We start from the raw sequence: 16,341 nt of genomic DNA on the forward strand, positions 1-16,341 counted from the left end.
AATACAAGGATCACGTCTACCAAGTTTGGGGCTAAAAATCCTTCTGAAAAAATTTTAAAAAATCCCAAACCGCAAAAAGTTTCAAAAATCCTGAAAAATAGAAAACGAGTTGTCTTGCCATTAAAACTTCATGTGAAGGCTTAAGGGACCAATGTATGAATTTACAAGCCATAAAAATGTCATTGGCATGCAGAAATATGAAGATGTGCCTAAACCCACCTACCACACTATCGATCCACGGCTTGTGCATCCTGTCTCTCTGCCCGGCGTAGTGCCCGCCCACCCGCCTGGCAACTCGTTTCGTCGGTTAGCTTAGGCATACGGAGTTCATTCCCAGTGTAAGATCAGAACGGATCGAGGGTTGTGGCAGCAGGATCGGCAGGATGCAGAGGGGGACCCGACCGATCCTCCACTTGCATATCCTGCCCCTCTGGCTGGCTAAGCGCCCACAAGCACGTTTCGTGGGTTGACTTAGGCATACGGAGTTCAGTCCCAGTCTAAGCATATAGAGTTCATTCCCAGTCTAAGATCGGATCGGACCGAAGGTTACGGTAGCACATGATGGGCTTGGGCATGTGTTGGTGCCGCATTTTTCTTTGTTGGGGCACCATCGTTCGAGCATCGCCAGAGAACCTGACCAGTGGCATTGGGGTTCCTGCGATCGGAGGGGTCGGGGGGGGGCTGTGCGCACATGATGTGTGATGGGTGCTGGTATTTGGCTCTTATATTGGCCCCCTATCCCTCATCAAACCTCGAGAACTCACACCCCCTCAAAGAGCATTTGATATTTTACAGGTTTGCTGCCAATAGCCATTAAGGTGTCTGAAATGGGGACACTTTTTTCAAATGGTCACAAAATCTTGTACACTTCAAGTTTTTAGTGAATGTTTTTGTGCATGCCAACAAAAATACAAGGATCATGTCTACTAAGTTTGGGGCCAAAACTCCTTCTGAAAAAATTTAAAAAAATCCTGAATCGTAAAAAAGTTTCAAAAATCGTGAAACATAGAAAATGAGTCGTCTTGCCATGAAACTTCACGTGAAGGCTTAAGGGACCGCTGTATGAATTTACAAGCCATAAAAATGGCATTGGCACGTAGAAATATGAAGATGTGCCTAAACCCACCTACCACCCTATCGATCCATGGCTTACGCATCCCATCTCTCAGGCCGGCATAGTGCTCGCCCGCTTGTTTCGTTGGTTGGCTTAGGCATACGAAGTTCATTCCCAGTCTAAGATCAGATTAGACCGATGGTTGCGGTAGCACATGCTAGGCTTGGGCATGTGCTGGTGCCACATTTTTCTTTGTCGGGGCACCATCGTCGGAGCATCGTCGGAGAACCTGACCGACGGCGTTGGGGTTCCGGTGATCGGGGGGGCCTGGGGGTGTGCACACATGATGTCCAATGGGTGCTGGTACTTGTATTGGCCTCCTATCCCTCAGCAAACCTTGAAAACTCACACCCCATTAAAGAGCATTTGAGATTTTACAGGTTTGCTGCCAGTAGCCATTAAAGTGTCTAAAATGGGGACACTTTTCTCAAATGGTCACAAAATCTTGTACACTTCGAGTTTTTAGCTAATGTTTTTTGTGCACGCCACCAAAAATACAAGGATCACGTCTACCAAGTTTTGGGCCAAAACTCCTTCCGAAAAAATTTTAAAAAATCCCAAATCATAAAAAGTTTTGAAAATCATGAAAAATAGAAAACGAGTAGTCTTGCCATGAAACTTCACGTGAAGGCTTAAGGGACCATTGTATGAATTTACCAGCCATAAAAATGGCATTGGCACGCAGAAATATGAAAATGTGCCTAAACCCACCTACCACCCTATCGATCCACGGCTTGCGCATCCCGTCTCTCTGGCCGGCGTGGTGCCGGCCTGCTCGTCTGCTCGTTTCGTCGGATGGCTTAGGCATACGGAGTTCATTTCCAGTCTAAGATCGAATCGGATGGAGGGTTGTGAAAACAGGATCTACAATACACGGAGGGGGACCCAGCCGATCCCCGACTTGCGCATCCCGCCCCTTTTGCCCGCACGCTCGATTCGTGGGTTGACTTAGGCATACGGAGTTCATTCCCAGTCTAAGCAATACGTAGTTTATTCCTAGTGTAAGATTGAACCAAACCGAGGGTTGCGGCAGCACATGCTGGGCTTGGGCATGTGCTGGTGCCGCATTTTTCTTCGTTGGGGCACCATAGCCGGAGCATTGCCAGAGAACCTGATCGACGGCATTGGGGTTCCGGCGATCGGGGGGCCGGGGGGTGTTCGCACATGATGTGCGATGGGCTCTGGTACTTGGCCCTTATATTGGCCCCCTATCCCTCATCAAACCTCGAGAACCCACCCCCCCTCAAAGAGCATTTGAGATTTTAAAGGTTGCTGCCAGTAGCCATTAAGGTGTCTAAAATGGGGACACTTTTTTCAAATGGTCACAAAATCTTGTACACTTCGAGTTTTTAGCTGAATTGTTTTGTGAATGCCAACAAAAATACAAGGATCACGTCTACCAAGTTAGGGGCCAAAACTCTTACCGAAAAAATTTTAAAAAATCCCGAACTGTAAAAAGTTTTGAAAATCATGAAAAATAGAAAATGAGTCATCTTGCCAGGAAACTTCACGTGAAGGCTTAAGGGACCGTTGTATGAATTTACAAGCCATAAAAATGACATTGGCACACAGAAATAAGAAGATGTGCCTAAACCCACCTACCACCCTATCGATCCACGGCTTGCGCATCCCGTCTCTTTGGCCGGCTTGGTGCCCGCCCGCCCGCCCGCTCGTTTCGTCAGTTGGCTTAGGCATACGGAGTTCATTCCCAATCTAAGATCAGACCGGATGGAGGGTTGCAGCAGTAGGATCGACAGCACACAGAGGGGGACCCGATAGATCCCCAGCTTGTGCATCCCGCCCCTCTGGCCGGCTAAGCTCCCGTACGTTCGATTCGTGGGTTGACTTAGGCATACGGAGTTCATTCCCAGTCTAAGCATACGAAATTCATTCCCAGTGTAAGATCGGACCAAACCGAGGGTTTCGACAGCACATGCTAGGCTCGAACATGTGCTGGTGCCGTATTTTTCTTCATCGGGGCACCATAGCCAGAGCATCGCCGGAGAACCTGACCGACGGCATTGGGGTTCTTGCGATCGGGGGGGCCGGGGGGGTGTACGCACAAGATGTGCGATGGGTGCTGGTACTTGGCCCTTATATTGGCCCCCTATCCCTCATCAAACCTCAAGAACTCACACCCCCTCAAAGAGCATTTGAGATTTTACAGGTTTGCTACCAGTAGCCATTAAGGTGTCTGAAATGGGGACACTTTTTTCAAATGGTCACAAAATCTTGTACACTACGAGTTTTTAGTGAATTTTTTTATGCATGCCAACAAAAATTCAAGGATCACGTCTACCAAGTTTGGGGCGAAAACTCCTTCTGAAAAAATTTTAAAAAATCTCGAACCGTAAAAAGTTTCAAAAATCGTGAAAAATAGAAAACGAGTCGTCTTGCCATGAAACTTCACGTGAAGGCTTAAGGGACCACTGTATGAATTTACAAGCCATAAAAATGGCATTGGCACGTAGAAATATGAAGATGTACCTACACCCACCTACCACCCTATCGATCCACGACTTGCGCATCCTGTCTCTTAGGCTGGCATAGTGCTCGCCCGCCCGCCCGCCCGCCCGCCCCCTCGTTTCGTCGGTTGGCTTAGGCATATGGAGTTCATTTCCAGTCTAAGATCGGATTGGACCGAGGGTTGCGGCAGCACATGCTAGGCTCAGGCATGTGCTGGTAACGTATTTTTCTTTACCGGGGCACCATCGTCAGAGCATCGCCGGAGAACCTGACCGGTGGCACTGGGGTTCCGGCGATAGAGGGGGGGTGCGCACATGATGTGCGATGGGTGCTGGTACTTGGCCCTTATACTGGCCCCCTATACCTCATCAAACCCCGAGAACTCACACCCCGTTAAAGAGCATTTGAGATTTTACAAGTTTGCTGCCAGTAGCCATTAAACTGTCTGAAATGAGGATACTTTTTTCAAATGGTCACAAAATATTGTACACTTTGAGTTTTTAGCTGAATTTTTTTATGCATGCCAAAAAAAAAACAAGGATCACGTTTACCAAGTTTGGGGCCAAAACTCCTTTTGAAAAAATTTTAAAAAATCCCGAACCGCAAAAAGTTTCAAAAATTTTGAAAAATAGAAAACGAGTAGCCTTGCCATGAAACTTCATGTGAATTCTTAAGGGACCATTGTATGGATTTACCAGTCATAAAAATGGCATTGGCACGTAGAAATATGAAGATGTGCCTAAACCCACCTACCGCCTTATCGATCCACGGCTTGCGCATCCCGTCTCTCTAGCCGGTCGTGGTGCCCGCCCCTCCGTCTGCTCGTTTCGTTAGTTGGCTTAGGCATACGGAGTTCATTCCTAGTCTAAGATCAGACCGGATGGAGGGTTGCCGCAACAGGATCGAAGCACGTAGAGGGGGATCCGACCGATCCCCGGCTTCCGCATCCCGCCCCTCTGGCTGGCTGAGTACCCGCACGCTCGTTTCGTGGGTTGACTTAAGCATACAGAGTTCATTCCCAGTCTAAGATTGGACTAGACCGAGGGTTACGACAGCACATGCTGGGCTCGGGATGTGCTGGTGCCGTATTTTTCTTCGTCAGGGCACCATCGCCAGAGAGCCTGACCGACGGCATTAAGGTTTCGACGAACGGGGGGGATGGGGGGTGTGCGCACATGATGTGCGATGGGTGCTGGTACTTGGCCCTTATATTGGCCCCCTATCCCTCATCAAACCTCGAGAACTCACACCCCCTTAAAGAGCATTTGAGATTTTATAGGTTTGCTGCCAGTAGCCATTAAAGTGTCTGAAATGGAAACACTTTTTTCAAATCGTCACAAAATCTTGTACACTTTGAGTTTTTTGCTGAATTTTTTTGTGCATGCCAACAAAAATACAAGGATCACGTCTACCAAGTTTAGCACCAAAACTCCTTCTGAAAAAATTTTAAAAAATCCCGAACCGTAAAAAGTTTCGAAAATCATGAAAAATAGAAAATGAGTAGTCTTGCCATGAAACTTCACGTGAATTCTTAAGGGACCATTGTATGAATTTACCAGCCATAAAAATGGCATTGGCACGTAGAAATATGAAGATGTGCCTAAACCCACCTACCACCCATCGATCCATGGCTTGCGCATCTCGTCTCTCTGGCCGGCGTGGTGCCTGCCCGCCCGCCCGGTCGTTTCGTCGGTTGGCTTAGGCATACGAAGTTCATTCCCAGTCTAATATCAGACCGGATCAAGGGTTGCGGCAGCAGGATCGATAGCACGCAAAGGGGGACCTGACCGATCATCGGCTTGCGTATCCCACCCCTCTGGCCGGCTGAGCGCCCGTACACTCGTTTCGTGTGTTGACTTAGGCATACGGAGTTCATTCCTAGTCTAAGCATATGGAGTTCATTCCCAGTCTAAGATCAGACTGGATCGAGGGTTACGACAGCACTTGGTGGGCTCAGGCATGTGCTGGTTTCGCGTTATTCTTTGCCGGGGCACCATCACCGGAGAACCTGACTGGCAGCATTGGGGTGTCGACGATCGGGGTGGTCGGGGGTGTGCGCACATGATTTGCAATGGGTGCTGGTACTTGGCCCTTATATTGACCCCCTATATCTCATCAAACCTCGAGAACTCACACCCCCTTAAAGAGCATTTGAGATTTTACAGGTTTACTGCCAGTAGCCATTAAAGTGTCTGAAATAGGGACATTTTTTTCAAATGGTCACAAAATCTTGTACACTTCGAGTTTTTAGCTGAATTGTTTTATGCATGCCAACAAAAATACAAGGATCACGTCTACTAAGTTTGGGGCTAAAACTCCTTCCAAAAAAATTTTAAAAAATCTCGAACCGTAAAAAGTTTCAAAAATCGTGAAAAATAGAAAATGAGTCGTCTTGCCATGAAACTTCACGTGAAGGCTTAAGGGACCATTGTATGAATTTAACAGCCATAAAAATGGCATTGGCATGCAGAAAAATGAAGATGTGCCTAAACCCACCAACCACCCTATCGATCCACGGCTTGCGCATCCCGTCTCTCGGGCCGGCATAGTGCCCGCCCGCCCGCTCATTTCGTCGGTTGGCTTAGGCATACGGAGTCATTCCCAGTCAAAGATTGGACCAGATCGAGGGTTGTGGAAGCAGGATCAGGAACACGCAGTGGGGGACCCGACCGATCCTCGGTTTGCGCATCCTGCCCCACTGGCTGGCTGAGTGCCCGCGCACTCGTTACATTGGTTGACTTAGGCATACGGAGTTCATTCCTAGACTAAGATCGAACCAGATTGAGGGTTGCGACTGCACATGCTGGGCTCAGGCATGTGCTGGTGCCGCATTGTTCTTCATCGGGGCACCATCGTTGGAGAACCTGACTGACGGCATTGGGGTTCCGACGATCGGGGGGCCCAGGGGGTGTGCGCACATGATGTGCGATGGGTGCTGGTACTTGTCCCTTATATTGGCCCCCTATCCCTCATCAAACCTCAAGAACTCACATCCCCTTAAAGAGCATTTGAGATTTTACAGGTTTATTGCCAGTAGCCATTAAAGTGTCTGAAAATGGAGACACTTTTTTCGAATGGTCACAAAATCTTGTACACTTTGAGTTTTTAGCTGACTTTTTTTGTGCATGCCAACAAAAATACAAGGATCACGTCTACCTAGTTTGGGGCCAAAACTCCTTCCAAAAAAATTTTAACAAATCTCGAACCGCAAAAAGTTTCAAAAATCGTGAAAAATAGAAAACGAGTCGTCTTGCCATGAAACTTCACGCGAAGGCTTAAGGGACCATTGTATGAATTTACAAGCCATAATAATGGCATTGGCATGCAGAAAAATGAATATGTGCTTAAACCCACCAACCACCTTATCGATCCACGGCTTGCGCATCCCGTCTCTATGGCCGGCGTTGTGCCCGTCCGCCCGCCCGCTCGTTTCGTCGGTTGGCTTAGGCATACGGAGTTCATTCCCAGTCTAAGATCAAACTGGACTGAGGGTTGCGACAGTAGCATCGACAGCACGCAGAAGGGGACCCGGTCGATCCTTGGCTTACGCATCCCGCCCCTCTGGCTAGTTGAGCACCAGCACACTCGTTTCGTGGGTTGACTTAGGCATACGGAGTTCATTCCCAGTCTAAGCAAACAGAGTTCATTCCCAGTCTATGATCGAATCGGATCGAGGGTTACGGCAGGACATGCTGGGCTCGGGCATGTGCTGGGGCCGCCTTTTTCTTCGCCTGGGCACCATCGCCGGACAACCTGACCGGCGACATTGGGGTTTCGACGATCGGGGGGGCTGAGGGGTGTGCACAAATGATGTGTGATGGCGCTGGTACTTTGCCCTTATATTGGCCCCCCATCCCCCATCAAACCTTGAGAACCCCCTTAAAGAGCATTTGAGATTTTACAGGTTTGCTGCCAGTAGCCATTAAAGTATCTGCAATGGGGACACTTTTTTCAAATGGTCACAAAATCTTGTACACTTCGAGTTTGTGGCTGAATTTTTTTATGCATGCCAACAAAAATCCAAGGATCATGTCTACCAAGTTTGGGGCCAAAACGCCTTCCAAAAAAATTTTAAAAAATCCCGAACCGTTGAAAGTTTCCAAAATCGTGAAAAATAGAAAACGAGTCGTCTTGCCATAAAACTTCACGCGAAGGCTTAAGAGCCATTGTATGAATTTACAAGCCATAAAAATGTCATTGGGATGTAGAAATATGAAGATGTGCCTAAACCCACCTACCACCCTATCGATCCACGGCTTGCGCATCCCGTCTCTCTGGCCGATGTAGTGCCCGCTCGCCTGCCTGGTTGCTCGTTTCGTCGGTTGACTTAGGCATACGGAGTTCATTCCTAGTCTAAGATTAGACCAGACTGAGGGTTGTAGTAGCAGGATCGGCAGCACACAGAGGGGGACCCGGTCGATCCCTGGCTTACGCATCTCGCCCCTCTGGCCGGCTGAACGCCCGCACGCTCGTTTCGTTGGTTGACTTAGGCATACGGAGTTCATTCCTAGTCTAAGCATACGGAGTTCAATCCCAGTCTAAGATTAGATCGGACCGAGGGTTGCGGCAGCACATGCTGGGCTCGGGCATGTGCTGGTGCCACATTTTTCTTCGTTGGGGCACCATCACCAGAGCATCACTGGAGAACCTGATTGGCAGCATTGGGGTTCTGGCAATCGGGGGGGCCGGGGGGTGTGCGCACATGATGTGAGATGGGTGCTGGTACTTGGCCCTTATATTGGCCCCTATCCCTCATCAAACCTCTAGAACTCGCACCCCTTAAAGTGCATTTGAGATTTTACAGGTTTGCTGCCAGTAGCCATTAAAATGTTTGAAAATGGGGACACTTTTTTCGAATGGTCACAAAATCTTGTACACTTCGAGTTTTTAGCTAAATTTTTTTGTGCATGCCAACAAAAATAGAAGGATCACGTCTACCAAGTTTAGGGCCAAACTCCTTCCAAAAAAATTTTAGCAAATCTCGAACCGCAAAAATTTCGAAAATCATGAAAAATAGAAAACAAGTCGTCTTGCCATGAAACTTCACGTGAAGGCTTAAGGGGCCATTGTATGAATTTACAAGATATAAAAATGTCATTGGGACGTAGAAATATGAAGATGTGCCTGAACCCACCTACCACCCTATCGATCCACGGCTTGCACATCCCGTCTCTCTGGCCGACGTAGTGCCCGCCCGCCCGCCTGCTCGCTCATTTCGTCGGTTAACTTAGGCATACAAAGTTCATTCTCAGTCTAAGATAAGACCCGACTGAGGGTTGCAGCAGTAAGATCGGCAGCACGCAGAGGGGGACCCGACCGATCCCCGGCTTACGCATCTCGCCCCTTTGGCCGACGGAACGCCCACATGCTTGTTTCATAGGTTGACTTAGGCATACGAAGTTGATTCCCAGTCTAAGCATACGGAGTTCATTCCCAGTCTAAGATCGGACCAGACCGAGGGTTACGGCAGCACATGCTGGGCTCAGGCATGTGTTGGTGCCGCATTTTTCTTCGCCAGGGCACCATCACCAGAGCATCGCCGAAGAACCTGACCGACGGCATTGGGGTTTCTGTGATCGGGGGGGCTGAGGGGGGTGTGCGCAAATGATGTGCAATGGGTGCTGGTACTTGGCCCTTATATTGGCCCCCTATCCCTCATCAAACCTGGAGAACTCACACCCCCTTAAAGAGCATTTGAGATTTTACAGGTTTGCTGCCAGTAGCCATTAAAGTGTCTGAAATGGGGACACCTTTTTCAAATGGTCACAAAAATCTTGTACACTTCGAGTTTTTAGCTGAATTTTTTTGTGCATGCCAACAAAAATACAATGATCATGACTATCAGGTTTGGGGCCAAAACTCCTTACAAAAAAATTTTAAAAAATCTTGAACCGTAAAAAGTTTCCAGAATCATGCAAAATAAAAAATGAGTCGTCTTGCCATGAAACTTCACGTGAAGGCTTAAGGGACCATTGTATGAATTTATAAGCCGTAAAAATGGCATTGGCATGCAGAAATACGAAGATGCACCTAAACCCACCTACCACCCTATCGAACAATGGCTTGCGCATCCTGTCTCTCTGGCCGACGTAGTGCCCACCCGTCCGCTCGCCCGCTCATTTCGTCAATTGGCTTAGGCATACGGAGTTCATTCCCAGTCTAAGATCATACCAGAGGGAAATTGTGGTAGTAGGATCGGCAGCACACAGAGGGGGACCCGGTCGATCCCCGACATGTGCATCACGCCCCTCTGGTCGACTGAGCGCCCGTATGCTCGTTTCGTGGGTTGACATGGGCATATAGAGTTCATTCCCAGTCTAAGCATGCGGAGTTCATTCCCAGTCTAAGATTGGACCGGACTGAGGGTTGCGGTAGTAGGATCCGTAGCACGCAGAGGGGGTCCCGGTCGATCCCTAGCTTGTGCATCCCGCCCCTCTGGCTGGCTGGGCGCCCGCAGCTCGTTTCGTGACTTGACTTAGGCATACGGAGTTCATTCCTAGTCTAAGCATACGGAGTTCATTCCAAGTCTAAGATCAAACTGGACCGAGGGTTGTGGCAGCACATGCTGGGCTCCGGCATGTGCTGGCGCCGCATTTTTCTTCGTGGGGGTACCATCGTCGGAGAACATGACCAGCGGCATTGGGGTTCCAGAGATCGGGGGGGCCAGGGGGTGTACGCACATGATGTGCGATAGGTGCTAGTACTTGGCCCTTATATTGGCCCCTATCCCTCATCAAAACTCAAGAACTCACACCCCCTTAAAGAGCATTTGAGATTTTACAGGTTTGCTGCCAGTAGCTATTAAAGTGTCTTAAATAGGGACACTTTTTCAAATGGTCACAAAATCTTGTACACTTCGAGTTTTTAACTGAATTTTTTTGTGCATGCCAACAAAAATACAAGGATCACGTCTAAAAAATTTGGGGCCAAAACTCTTTCCAAAAAATTTTAAAAAATCTCAAACTGCAAAAAGTTTCAAAAATCGTGAAAAATAGAAAATGAGTCGTCTTGCCATGAAACTTCACGTGAAGGGTTAAGGGACCATTGTATGAATTTACAAGCCATAAAAATGGCATTGGCATGCTGTAATATGAAGATGTGCTTAAACCCACCTACCACCCTATCGATCCACAGCTTGCGCATCCCGTCTCTCTGGTCAACGTAGTGCCCACCCGTCCACCCGCCCGCTCGTTTCGTCAGTTGGCTTAGGCATATGGAGTTCATTCCCAGTCTAAGATTAGACCGAACTGAGGGTTATGGTAGTACGATTAGCAGCACGCAGAGGGGGACCCAGCCGGTCCTCGACTTGCGCATCCTGACCCTCTGGCCGGCTGAGCGCCCGCACGCTCGTTTCATGGGTTGACTTAGGCATACGGAGTTCATTCCCAGTCTAAGCATACGCAATTCATTCCTAGTCTAACATCAGACCGGACCGAGAGTTACGGCAGCACATGCTGGAATCGGGCATGTGCTGGTGCCGTATTTTTCTTCGTCGGGGCACCATCGTCGGAGCATCGCCAAAGAACCTGACCGGTGGCATTTGGGTTCCAGGGATCGGGGGGGTCGGGGGGGTGTGCGCACATGATGTGCGATGGGTGCTGGTACTTGGCCCTTATATTGGCCCCTTGTCCCTCATCAAACCTCAAGAACTCACACCCCCTTAAAGAGCATTTGAGATTTTACAGGTTTGCTGCCAGTAGCCTTTAAAGTGTCTGAAATGGGGACACTTTTTTCAAATGGTCACAAAATCTTGTACACTTCGAGCTTTTAGCTGAATTTTTTTGTGCATGCCAACAAAAATACAAGGATCACGTCTACCAAGTTTGGGACCAAAAATCCTTTCGAAAAGTTTTAAAAAATCTCGAACCGTAAAAAGTTTCAAAAATCGTGAAAAATAGAAAACGAGTCATCTTGCCATGAAACTTCACGTGAAGGCTTAAGGGACCATTGTATGAATTTACAAGCCATAAAAATGGCATTGGCACACAGAAATATGAAGATGTGCCAGAACCCACCTACCACCCCATCGATCCACAGCTTGCGCATCCTGTCTCTCTGGCTGGCATAGTGCCCGCCCGTCCGCTCGTTTCGTCGGTTAGCTAAGGCATACGGAGTTCATTCCCAGTCTAAGCATATGGAGTTCATTCCCAGTCTAAGATCAGACCAGACCGAGGGTTGCGGCAGCACATGCTGGGCTCAGGCATGTGCTCGTGATGTATTTTTCTTCGTCGGGTCACCATCGCCTGAGCATCGTCGAAGAACCTAACTGGCGGCATTGGGGTTCCAACGATCGGGGGGTCGAGGGGGGAGTGCAGACATGATGTACGATGGGTGTTAGTACTTGGCCCTTATATTGGCCCCCTATCCCTCGTCAAACCTCGAGAACTCACACCCCCTTAAAGAGCTTTTGAGATGTTACAGGTTTGCTACCAGTAGCCAATAAAATGTTTGAAATGGGGACACTTATTTCAAATGGTCACAAAATCTTGTACACTTTGAGTTTTTAGCTGAATTTTTTTATGCATACGAAAAAAAATACAAGGACCACGTCTACCAAGTTTGGGGCCAAAACTTCTTTCGAAAAAATTTTAAAAAATCTCGAACTGCAAAAAGTTTTGACAATCGTGAAAAATAGAAAATGAGTCGTCTTGCCATGAAACTTCACGTGAAGGCTTAAGGGGCCATTGTATGAATTTACAATCCTTAAAAATGGCATTGGCATGCAGAAATATGAAGATGTGCCTAAACCCACATACCACCCTATCGATCCACGGCTTGCGCATCTCGTTTCTCTGGCCGACGTAGTGCCCGCCCGCCCGTTCATTTCGTCGGTTAGCTTAGGCATATGGAGTTCATTCCCAGTCTAAGATCGGACCAGACCGAGGGTTGCAGTAGTAGGATTGGTAGCACTTAGATGGGGACCCGACTGATCCCCGCTTGTGCATCCCACCCCTCCGACCGGCTGAGCGCCCACACGCTCATTTTGTGGGTTGACTTAGGCATACGGAGTTCATTCCCATTCTAAGCATACGGAGTTCATTCCCAGTCTAAGATCAGACTGGATCTAGGGTTGCGGCAGCACATGCTGGGCTCGGGCATGTGCTAGTGTCACATTTTTCTTCATCGGGGCACCATCGTCGGAAAACCTGACCGGTGGCATTGGGGTTCGAGCGATCGGGGGGGCTGGGGGGGAGTACGCACATGATGTGCGATGGGTGCTAGTAATTGGCCCTTATATTTGCCTCCTATCTCTCATCAAACCTCGAGAACTCACACTCGCTTAAAGAGCATTTGAGATTTTACTAGTTTGCTGCCAGTAGCCATTAAAAAATCCTGAACCGTAAAAAGTTTCGAAAATCATGAAAAATAGAAAACGAGTCGTCTTGCCCTTAAACTTCACGTGAAGGCTTAAGGGACCATTGTATGAATTTACAAGCCATAAAAATGGCATTGGTACGTACAAATATGAAGATGTGCCAAACCCACCTAGCACCCTATCGATCCAAGGCTTACGTATCTCGTCTCTTCGGTCGACGTAGTTCCCGCCCTCCCGTCAGCCCGTCCGCCCGCCCGCTCGTTTCGTCGGTTCGCTTAGGCATCCGGAGTTCATTCCTAGTCTAAGATCAGACCAAACCGAGGGTTACGGTAGCAGGATCGGTAGCACACAGAGGGGGACCTGATCATTCCCCGGCTTGTGCATCCCGACCCTCTGGCCGGCTGAACGCCTGCACACTCGTTCCATGGGTTGACTTAGGCATACGGAGTTCATTCCCAGTCTAAGCATAAGGAGTTCATTCCCAGTCTAAGATCGGACCAGACGAAGGGTTGCGGCAGCACATGCTGGGCTCGGGCATGTGCTGGTGCTTTATTTTTCTTCACCGAGGAACCATCGCCAGAGCATCACCAGAGAACCTGACCGGCGGCTTTGGAGTTCCAGCGATCGAGGGGGCAGGGGGTGTGTGCACATGATGTGTGATGGGTGCTGGTACTTGGCCCTTATATTGGCCCCCTATCCCTCATCAAACCTGGAGAACTCACACCCCCTTAAAGAGCATTTGAGATTTTACAGGTTTGCTGCCAGTAGCCATTAAAGTGTTTGAAATGGTGACACTTTTTTCAAATTATCACAAAATCTTGTACCCTTCGAGTTTTTAGCTGAATTTTTTTGTGCATGCCAAAAAAAATACAAGGATTACGTCTAAAAAGTTTTGGGCCAAAAATCCTTTCGAAAAAATTTTAAAAAATCTCGAACCGTAAGAAGTTTCAAAAATCATGAAAAATAGAAAACGAGTCGTATTGCCTTGAAACTTCACGTGAAGGCTTAAGGGCCCATTGTATGAATTTACAAGCCATAAAAATGGCATTGGCATGTAGAAATATGAAGATGTGCCTAAACCCACGTACCACCCTATCGATCCACGGCTTGCGATTCCCGTCTTTCTGGCCGACGTAGTGCCCGCCCGACCGCCCACCCGCTTATTTCATCGGTTGGCTTAGGCATACGAAGTTTATTTCCAGTCTAAGATTGGATCGGGCAGTGGGTTGCGGCAGCAGGATCGGTAGGACATGGAGGGGGACCAGGTCGATCCCCGGCTTGCGCATCCTGCCCCTCTGGCCGACTGAGCGCCCGAACGCTCGTTTTGTGACTGAACTTAGGCATATGGAGTTCATTCCCAGTCTAAGATCAGATCGGACCGAGGGTTGCGGCAGCACATGCTGAGCTCGGGCATGTGCTGGTGTCATATTTTTCTTCACCGGGGCACCATCATCGGAGCATCACCGGAGAACCTAACCGACGGCATTGGGGTTCCAGCGATTGGGGGGGCCGGGGCGGGTGTGCGCACAAGATGTGAGATGGGTGTTGGTACTTGGCCCTTATATTGGCCCCCTGTCCCTCATCAAACCTCGAGAACTCACACCCCTTTAAAGAGCATTTGAGATTTTACAGGTTTGCTGCAAGTAGCCATTAAAATGTCTGAAATGGGGACACTTTTTTCAAATGGTCAAAAAATCTTGTACACTTCAAGTTTTTAGCTAAATTTCTTTGTGCATGCCAACAAAAATACAAGGATCACGTCTACCAAGATTAGGGCCAAAACTCCTTCCGAAAATCGTGAAAAAGAGAAAATGAGTCGTCTTGCCATGAAACTTCACGTGAAGGCTTAGGGGACCATTGTATGAAGTTACAATCCATAAAAATGGCATTGGCACGCAGAAATATGAAGATGTGCCTAAACCCACCTACCACCCTATCGATCCATGGCTTACGTATCCCATCTCTCTGGCTAGTGTAGTGCCCGCCCACCCGTCCGCCCGCCCGCCCGCCCGCTCGTTTCGTCGATTGGCTTAGGCATATGGAGTTCATTCCTAATCTAAGATCGGACCAGCCCGAAGGTTATAGTAGCAGGATCGACAGCACGCAGAGGGGGACCCAATCGAACCCTCGCTTGCGCATCCCGCCCGGCTTGCCAGCTGAGCTCCTGCACGTTCATTTCATGGGTTGACTTAGGCATACGGAGTTCATTCCCAGTCTGAGATCGGATCGGACCAAGGGTTGTGGCAGCAGATGCTGGGCTCAGCACGTGCTGGCACCGTATTTTTCTTCATCGGGGCACCATCATCAGAGAACCTGACTGGCGGCATTGGGCTTCCGATGATCAGGGGGGCCGGGGGGTGTGCGCACATGATGTGCGATGGGTGCTGGTACTTGGCCCTTATATTGGTCCCCTATCCCTCATCAAACCTCAAGAGCTCACACCCCCTTAAAGAGCATTTAAGATTTTTCAGGTTTGCTGCCAGTAGCCATTAAAGTATTTGAAATGGGGACACTTTTTTCAAATGGTCCCAAAATCTTGTACACTTTGAGTTTTTAGCTGAATTGTTTTGTGCATGCCAACAAAAATACGAGGATCACGTCTACCAAGTTTGGGGCCAAAACGGCTTCCGAAAAAATTTTAAAAAATCCCGAACCGCAAAAAGTTTCAAAAATCATGAAAAATAGAAAAATGAGTCGTCTTGCCATCAAACTTCACGTAAAGGCTTCAGGGACCATTGTATGAATTTACAAGCCATAAAAAAGGCATTGGCACATAGAAATATGAAGATGTGCCTAAACCCACCTACCTCCCTATCGATCCACGGCTTGTGCTTCCCGTCTCTCTGGCTGACGTAGTGCCCACTCGCCCGCCCGCCTACTCATTTCGTCGGTTGGCTTAGGCACACGGAGTTCATTCCCAGTCTAAGATAAGACCGGACCGAGGGTTGCGGCAGCAGGATTGGCAGCACGCAGAGGGGGACCCAGTCGATCCCCGAGTTGCTTTATCCCGCCCTTTTGGCTGACTGAGCGCCCGCACGCTCGTTTCGTGGGTTGACTTAGGTATACGAAGTTCATTCCCAGTCTAAGATCAGACCGGACCGAGGGTTGCAGCAGCACATGTTGGGCTCGGGCATGTGCTGGTGCCGTATTTTTCTTTGCCGGGGCACCATCGCCAGAGCATCATCAGAGAACCTGACCGACGGCATTGGGGTTCCGGTGATCGGGCGGGCCGGAGGGGGTGTGCGCACATGATGTGCGATGGGTGCGGTACTTGGCCCTTATATTGGCCCCCTATCCCTCATCAAATCTTGAGAACTCACACCCCCTTAAAGAGCATTTGAGATTTTACAGGTTTGCTGCCAGTAGCCATTAAAGTGTCTGAAATGGGGACACTTTTTTCAAATGGTCACAAAATCTTGTACACTTTGAGTTTTTAGCTGAATTT

The sequence above is a fragment of the Durio zibethinus genome, chromosome 9, assembly GCF_047325235.1.
Source record: "Durio zibethinus cultivar Kanyao isolate XHJ-2024 chromosome 9, ASM4732523v1, whole genome shotgun sequence".
Lineage (NCBI taxonomy): Eukaryota > Viridiplantae > Streptophyta > Magnoliopsida > Malvales > Malvaceae > Durio > Durio zibethinus.